Source organism: Erpetoichthys calabaricus, chromosome 5, assembly GCF_900747795.2.
Source record: "Erpetoichthys calabaricus chromosome 5, fErpCal1.3, whole genome shotgun sequence".
Taxonomy (NCBI): Eukaryota; Metazoa; Chordata; class Cladistia; order Polypteriformes; family Polypteridae; genus Erpetoichthys; species Erpetoichthys calabaricus.
In genome coordinates this window covers 28,418,818-28,428,228 of record NC_041398.2, presented here as the reverse complement: position 1 = coordinate 28,428,228, position 9,411 = coordinate 28,418,818, and positions in this window count along the sequence as shown.

Genomic DNA, 9,411 nt, shown 5'->3' with positions numbered 1-9,411 from the left:
ACTACTGTGCCATTCACCTCTATTCAGTATTGTCTTCCCTGGCTTTGTAAAACTGTGTCATCTACCTTTGTTCAAGTATTATCTTGACTGAAATTGTATGCATGTTCAAAATACAATCTTATACAGCACTGGAAAACTCTTCAATCTATTCTTAATCAAGTCCAGTTTAAACTTAACATTGTGCCATCCTTCCATTTTCAAGTATTATCTTGAATGGCCTTGTAGTACTGTGCCATCTATCCACCCTGAAGTACACTCTTTAGTGGCAGTAGAATACGGTGTCATTAAATCACATTCAAGTACAATCTCATATGGCATTGTAACATTGTACCATCCGCTTAAGATAAGACTACAGCTTTACATGGCTTCATAATATTTTGCCATCCACTCATTTTCAAACATTATCTTCATAGGCCTTCTAATGTGCATAGAAGAGAAGTGTGACACTCAGCTCAAACACTAACGTATACGTATCTCAACCTCCTCTCCATGTTCCGCCAATACATCTGGATTAGAACAGCCAAAACATTTAAAAAAAAAAAAAAACAGAAATCCCATTACATAGCCAACTTCAGTATCTTTAATACATAAAACAATATACCGATATTACAACCACACCTCAATAATACAGAAACCTGTGTGCCAGATTTATCTTTTACCTTTTTCAAAAAAACCAAACGTATCCTACAGATGATGAACTACATACCCTCAGTCTGCAGTAAGTCAGGGATAAAAACACACACATCAAATTCAACCAAATAGAAAAAAAGTAAAAAAAAATACTAAAACAAGTAAAGCAAAGCAAAATCCCCCGTGAATATTGGCACCAAGTGGTAAAGTCCAGAGAATCAGAGATACTTTGTGGTGTGTAAGTAGAGCGTTACACTTCTCTGTTACGGTTATGGGTTCTTTATGAGTATGTGAAGATTTCAATATCCTTATAATATTTGCCATCATCTATGCACATTGCAGTACAATTTGCTAAGGCTGTGCCATCTATCCGTGACCAAGAACAACACTGGGTGGCACTGTAATGAGGTTGGCATCATGGCTGTGGTAGGGCTGCCGCGTTGCAATAAGGAGACGAGTGTTCACGTCCCTGTGCTCCCTGCCTGGAGTTTGCATGTTTTTTTCGTGTCTGTGTGGGTTTCACCCGAGTGCTCCGCTTTCTGCCCACAGTCCAGAGGTAGACTGGTGTTGTTAAATTGTCCCCTGATGTGTGTCTGTTTATCCTACAATGGACCGGTGGAATAGAATTCAGCTGCCCAACCACCCTATACCAGATAAGTGGGTTAGGAAAACAGATAAATGCATTGTAATACTGTGCTGTCTACCCACAGTCAAATACAATGTGATGTGGCATCATAATACTCTGCCAGCCACCTGCTTTCAAGTGTCGTCTTAACTGGCAGTAGGAATTCTCTTCATAGATCCCTGGTGATGATCTGACTCCCTGGTCTCTCATTGAGGACCCTTTGCATTGATACTATTGAGCCTACTCAATGTAAAAATGTTATTATATCTCATCTACTTTCCCTTGTTCTAGGCAATGTGATTTTTATGAAATATAATATTGAAATAATTCAATTTATAATTACGTAAGTTTCATTCATTCTTAACAGTCTCAGAAACACTTAAAGACAACTCAGGGTTGAAGAAATTGAATGAAATTTGTATTGCATACAACTGTCCTGAGGTGCCCACTCTCACAGAATAGGAGTTTGCAAATGCAAAGCCCCCTGTGATGAAGAAACCTTTATTCTGTTCATATGGTTTTTGGATAACTCAATAATACTAACACCACAAAGATTTTCTGCATTATATTATATTGGTTCAGTAGTCTCAATACCTACAGTGGGTGAAATAAGCATTTGATTCCCTGCTGAATTTGTAAGTTTGCAAACGAACAGTCTAACTTTTATGGTAGTTTCATTTTAATGGAGAAAGATAGAGAGAATTTCAATAAAAAATCCAGAAATAACACATACAGTGGGTATAGAAAAGAATCCCCCCCTTTGAAATATTCCCATTTTTTTGCTTTACAGCCTTAAATAAAAACACACAAAAAATATTTCTTCCCAGTTTTACAATGCAACCTCTAACATCCAAGTGAAAGATATCACAGCTACAGTTCAGAAGAATGATAAAAAATCAAAAACACCTACTGAGATTTTAATAAAGGATCACCCCCCCCCCCCCCCATGTTATTTTGTTGACCCCCCTTTTGCTTTAATGACAGCCTTGAGTCTGTTGGGATTCTTCTCTATCAGCTTTGCACACCTAGATTGTGTAATATTTGCCCCCTACTCTTCTTTACAGTTTCACTGTTCAAGTTCAGTCACATTGGATGGAGAGTGTTGGTGGTCTGCTATCTTCAGATCTTTCCACAGATTTTCAATGTGATTTAGGTCTGGACTCTGACTGGCCACACGAGGACATTTACTTTTTTCTCCTTCAGCCACTGTGTGGTCCATTTTGCTGTGTGCTTCGGGTCGTTGTCATCTTGAAAGGTGAACATTCTACCCATCTTCAACTTTCTGGCAGAGGGTAGCAGGTTTTTTCTTAACAATTTGAGTGTATTTTGCACCTTCCATTATTCCTTCTACCCTAACGAGAGCCTCCTCCATGCCACCTCCATGCTTTACTGTAGGTACAGTGTGTTGTGGATGGTGAGCTGCATTGGTGTACAGTTTGGTATTGTGGCCAAATAGTTTGATTTTGGTCAAATCTGACCATAAGACCATTTTCCACTTGGCATCAGAATCTTCAAGGTGCATTCTGACAAAGCTCAAAGGAGCCTTCATGTGGCCTTTCTTGAGAAGTGCGACCCTCCCGAACAAGCCACAATGGTGGAGCGCTTGTGAAATTGTTGTCACATGCACACAATGACTACTCTTTGCTATAAAATCCTATAACTCCTTCAAAGTGGCCATCGGCCTCTTGGTAGCCTCTCTCACCATGTTTCCTCCTTGCTCTTCCATCCAGTTTGGAGGGATGGCCGGATCCAGGGAGGGTCCTAGTAGTACCAAACACTTGCCATTTCTTTATGATGGATTTTACTGTGCTCCTTGGGATTGATAAAGCCTTTGCATTTTTTTTGTCTCCATCTCCTGCCTTGTCTGTCCACAACTCTATCCCTGAGATCTTTTGAAAGTGGCTTGCCGTCCATAGTCAGTTGTTTGCTCTCAGTTGCACTACCAAGCAAGGGAATGACAGCTTCACTAATCACACGGATTACAATTGATCTCAGGAAGGAAGCCAATAACCGTGGTCTGCAATGGGAATGGTGGGCACTTACACCTGAGTGAGTTTAGGAGGGAGATGATCCTTTATTCATCTCAGGATTTCTTGTTTTTGATTTTTTATAATTTTCTGGACTGTAGCTGTGATATCTTTCACTTAGATGTTATAGATTGCATTGAGTAAGTAAAGCTGGAAAAAGTATTGGTTTGTGTGTTTTCATTTAAGGCGGTAAAGCAAAAAAATGGGAATATTTTGAAGGGGGGGATTCTTTTCTACACCCACTGTATCTCTATTATAAAAGGAAGTCCTGAGATGAGACTTTTTCAAAGAGATAATTTCAAGTCCCGCAAGACGAGACTTTTGCCATGAGATTTTTTTGAAGTCCCTCCCTCCTCTCAACCACCCACAAGGCCCTCTCACCTCTCATTTGTGTGAATTCTTTTGTCAGACACAGTTCCTGCTCTCTCAACTCCTATAAATTTTTACGTTTTCCTCACTGTAGGTCCCCAAATAAAGAAGTCTTATTATGTCCAAATCTTATTGAAGAATTTCACCCCGAAGGGTTATCAACAGAGGAAATGAGTACATAGGCAATCCTAACACCGAGAAATGATAAAGTCAAACAAATTAACGCAAAAATTGTTGATCAGTTACATGGCAAATTGGTTAAATGCGTATCAATAGACTATGCTGAAACAGTTGGTGGTGATCATGCAGAAGATGAAAACATCAACATACAATATCCTGAAGAATGTCTACAACTGTTAACACCATACGGTTTTCCACCACCCAAATTACTGTTGAAATAAGGATGTTTCCAAGAAAGGTAATGTACAGTAGTACATCTCCCACGGATAACATTAGACAACAAAGCAGATCTTTATATGCCATTCGTATTAAAATGTTAACAGTTTCCCGTTAGAATAACTTTAGCAAAGACAATTAACAAATCGCAGAGACAAACATTTGTAAACGTTGGTTTATTTATTAGAGAGAAAGAAAATTCACTCACGGGCAGTTATACATTGCGTTGTCACGATGCAAGTCCAAACATGGAATCAAAATACAATGAGATATTGTCAAAAATGCCATTCAAAAAATTGTTTGCGAGCAGCTGAACCGCAAAGTGGCTAGCGCATAGCAGCGGCCCTGGGGTTGGCGAGCAAAGTGAGCAGGGGGCAAAGCCCCCTAGTTACATAAAAGTTATAAATTGATTTGCATGTCATTGAGTGAAATAAGTATTTGTTCTCCTACAACCCAGCCAGAATTCTGGCTCCCACAGATTGGCAGTCTGCCCATGTGGCGCACAGATTACAATCAATCAATCAATCAATCAATCACAGATACTCCTGCTCTCAACTCATTATATGTATAAAACACGCCAGTCCACAGAATCAGTTTTTTCCATTCCAACCTCTCCACCACTACGGGCAATACCAAAGAGCTGTCAAAGGATGTCAGGGACAAGACCTGTACAAGCCGGAATAGGCTACAAGATCATCATCAAGACGTTTGGCGAGAAGGTGACAGCTTTTGGTGCGATTATTAAGAAATGGTAGAAATATAAAATGACCATCAATCGCTCTTGGTCTGGAGCTCCATGCAAGTTCTTCCCTCAAGGGTTGAGGAGGATCATGAGAAAGGTGAGGGATCAGCCCAAAACTACACGGGAGGAGCTTGTTAATGATCTGAAGGCAGTTGGGACCACAGTCATCAAGAACACCATTGGTAACACACTACGCCATAATGGATTGAAATCTTGCAGCGCCTGTAAGGTCCCCCTGCTGAGGAAGGCACATGTACTGACCCAGATGTTCACTGGCAAAATTAAGACGGGCATCCAGGGAAGGAAACTGAGGTTTCGGCCATGGATTAACCTTGAGGAAATAATACTGTGCAATTGCAAACCTAATTTAGGGGTACTTTTAATAAACTGGACATGACATTAAAGCCAACTGTGGATATCCTAAATTAAGATGAGGTACAAATGTCAAAAAAGCAGCTACACTTAGGTCCAAAAGTATTTGGACAGTGATACAATTTTCATAATTTTGGCTATGTATGCCACCACAATGGATCTGAAATAAAGCAAACATTATGTGATTGAAGTGTAGACTTTCAGGTGTTTACCAAAAATATAGTATGGGCCATTTAGGAATGACAGCCATTTTTCTGCATAGCCCCCCCATTTCCAGTCACTCAGAAATATTTGGACAGCTGACTGACAAGCTATTCCATAGCAGGTCTCTCATTATTGTATTAACTGTTAAGCAGGTAAATGGTCTGGAATTGAGTCCTAGTGTGGAATTTCCATTTGGAAGCTGTCCGTGTGAAATCAGAGCTGTCCATACAAGTAAAAACAGGCCATCATTAGACTGAGAAAACAAAACAAACCCAATAGAGAGACAGCAGAAACACCCGGAGTGGTCAAATCAAACATTTGGTACATTCTTAAAGAGAAGAAACACACTTGTGAACTCAGCAACACCAGAAGATCCCAACAACCACAGAAGACGACTGTGCTGGACAATCACAGAATGCTGCCCTTGGTGAAGAAGAACCCCTTCACAACATTTAGCCAAACCAGGACCACTCTCTGGGGGGATAGACCTAGCATTGCCAATGTCCACAATTAAGAGAAGACATCACGAAACCACTGGTAAACCTCAAGAATAGGAAGGACAGATTAGACTTTGTCAGAAAAGTTTTTTTTTTTAAACTTGTCCAGTATTGGAATAATTTTCTTTGGACAAAGGAAATTAAGATCAATCTGTACCAGAATGATGGAAAGAGAAGAATATGAAGAAGAGAAGAAATGTCTCATGATCTGATGAATACCACATCATCTGTGAAACATGGAGAAGGCTGTGTTATGGCCTGATCATGCATGGCTGCCAGTGGAAGTCAGTCACTGGTGTTTATTGATGATGTGACTGCTGGAAGAAGTTGGCGGATGAATTCTGAAGGGTGCAGGGCGCTATACTGTCTGCTCAGAGTCAGACAAATGCTACAAAACTGATAGGACGATACTTCACAGTACAGATGGACAATGAGCCAAAAAGCTAACCTAGTGCTTTTCAAGGCAAAGAAGTGAAAGATTCTTCAATAGCCAAGTCAATCAATTGACCTCATCCTCAGTGGACATGCAGTTCATTTACTGAAGACAAAACAGATGGCAGAAAGTCCAACAAACAAGAAGCACCTGAAGGCAGCGGCAGTGAAGTCCTGGCAAAGCACCACTAGGGTGGAAACTCAGCACTTGGATAAAGCCATGGGTTCAGACTTCAGGCACTCATTGACTGGAAAGGATTTTCAACCAAATATTGAAAATGATTGTTATATTTTTGATTATGTTAGCTTGTCCAAATACTTGAGCACCTGAAAATGGGGGGACAATGTATACAAATGGTTGTGTCTTTTCTAAACAGCTTATGCAATATTTTTGTTAAACCCCTTGAATTAAACCTCAAAGTCTACACTTCAATCACATCTTGATTGCTTCATTTCAGATCCATTGTGGTGGCGTAAAGAGACAAAATTATGAAAATCGTGCCACTGTCAAAATACTTATGGGCTGGACCGTACTTTGGCTACCACCCCATACATAAGAGGCATGGCAAAAGTAACCGATGTACAGTAAGAAATTGACAAGGCACATGGAAGTGGACGAATAAGATGCCTTGTGTGTGTGTCTTCACATACACCCCCAGCAGTGAAGAGATTCAAAATCAAACACAAAATGGGGTCAAAGCCAGGAGATCACAACTGAGTACAAGAAGTCATGCACTTTTAATAATCAACTGTTAAACTCATATATAGCTCCAGCTAGCTAACGCAATGCATTTTGCTTTAACTTGATTGCCTAAGGTATTGACGAGTCTTCAGCATTTAGATGGCATTTAAATTTATATATTGTGTTTATGTGCTAATGTAAGAGCCCACTTAGCTCTTTCATAAAATTAAAGGCCTTCATTGCTTGTCGAAGCTTGTTTAGTCTGCCATCAGTCGGAAGCCTCTCAAGTTCTTTTCCCAAAACAAAAGTCTGCTCTGCTCCGTTCCCTCAGAGAACACAACGTCCTTGACTTACATAAGTTCAAAACAAAGCAAGTAACAAGACAGGCAGACCAGCAGCACAGCAGCCCTTGTGGCAAAATTAACCTTTTAAGCTGCTTCAGGCATAAGCTTTTACTAGGTAATAGCACTAAAATAAATAATAAGGCACTTTGATCCTTAATTCTCAATGTATTCCTCACTTTGAGGTTAATCAAAGTCCCACCTAACTGTTATATCCATTATCATGGCTTCACAGAGATCAACAAAGAAATCATTAGAAAGGTGTCCATCCATCCATCCATCCATCCATTTTCCTTCCCACTGAATCCGAACACAGGGTCACGGGGGTCTGCTGGAGCCAATCCCAGCCAACACAGGGCACAAGGCAGGAACCAATCCCGGGCAGGGTGCCAACCCACCGCAGTTAGAAAGGTGTACCTATAATAATTAACATGGATTAATCAGCAACGTACAGGTACAGATCAATAGCCATAATAAAAGTACAATAAAAAGTCCTTCATTGCAACTATTTGATCCTGTATTGCACATTGGTGGAAAAATGTACTTCAACCCAGGACTTTTGTGCACCATAGAAGGTCACCTTCCTAGGGAGCGGTTACTAGCACTTCACCCAGGGAGTTTCTTCCATTTTATGTTCCAAGTCTTCATCCAATAAATGAACAAAATCATCCACTGGTGGAGCTTGCAGTTCAACAATTTATACAGTCATTTGTTTCATGGCAACTTCGGCAATAAATGATCTGAAAGAGGGTAGTAGGCAGCAAAACACCAGTCCAGGGCACAGCAGTGTAATCACAAGAGTAATTCCTGCTTTAAACAGCATGACTCTCCACGTCCAACTCCTTAAATCGATGTTATAGGTACCCTTTTTCTAAAGTAGCTGTTTAACATACCTAGCTCTTTATTTTCATCTGCAATTACGTCATTTAATTATACAGTCAGAACAAGTGTTTACTTCAAAAGCATAAGTTTCTAGCTTATGTTGCCAATGATGTGTACAACAATGACTAGAGTTAGAGTCCTTATACACACTACCATACTTGCATTCCTATGCTCTCATCTGCAAAGTTGCCCCATTTTATAACCAGCTGTGGTTTTAAACTAGGTTACTACCTTTATTTTATTAAAGCAAATAGTTACCTTTCTGACAGTAGGTGCCAATCCTAACCTTCAGAAGATGTCCGCACTACTGTCTGAAATGCAAGTCACTGGCTCTTCCCTGAGGTCACATTTAAATTGCAAGAGTTATCCCCAAGCTTCTCATTAAGGTTAAAATCTTCTGACACCAGCTGGGGTCTTCGGTTTGTATCTGGGCTTTTCAATTCTCAAACTGCACACTCACTGACCACTCCATGTGTGAGACACCTCATCTCTTTTGGGCTGAATTATTACTTTGTTTGGCAATCTTCTATAGCCACAATATTAATCATTTGTCCTGTATCTTCATCAACATGCCAGCCTAAACTGTATCTTTATTTTTTCTAATGGATGTGAATGGTGTGACCTACAGTAAGAGTCACTTACTCCCAAAATTATATAAATAATTCAAATGTTAACATAATTTAGGTAATATATATACACATACACTCTACATATATCCTCTTTAATAAAACCCCTGTGTGTGTCCAGTGTCCATGTGTGTGTCTGTGTCTTCTGGTGAAGTGCGCATGCGCAGGGCACGGTGCGATGCTTCAAAGCAGATGCTTCATAGGCCGCCTGACGCGTCACATGAGACAGAGAGGGCGGGACCTATAAAATATTGTGCGGCCGATCCAATCGGATTTCGGTAAATGAGGTAAGACCTAAAACATAAAACACGAAAAACCTAATCGGGTACTGAGACGCGGAGACCAGCGTGTCACCATTGTTGTGCAAGTGTTCACTCTGAGGATGTCAGATTTGCGATTAAGAAGTTTGGCCCGGGAAAGTGTAAAGTGTCAGTCGTTGAAGGGGTTTTCCTAAATATATGAATTTTCATGATATTACAATACAATGACTTTTAAAAGTAGATTTATTTTCACGCACATTACATCAGTTGCTGGGGAGAATCTGCTGATTGCCCACTGTTGTGACAGAAAATTAAACGCATATTAC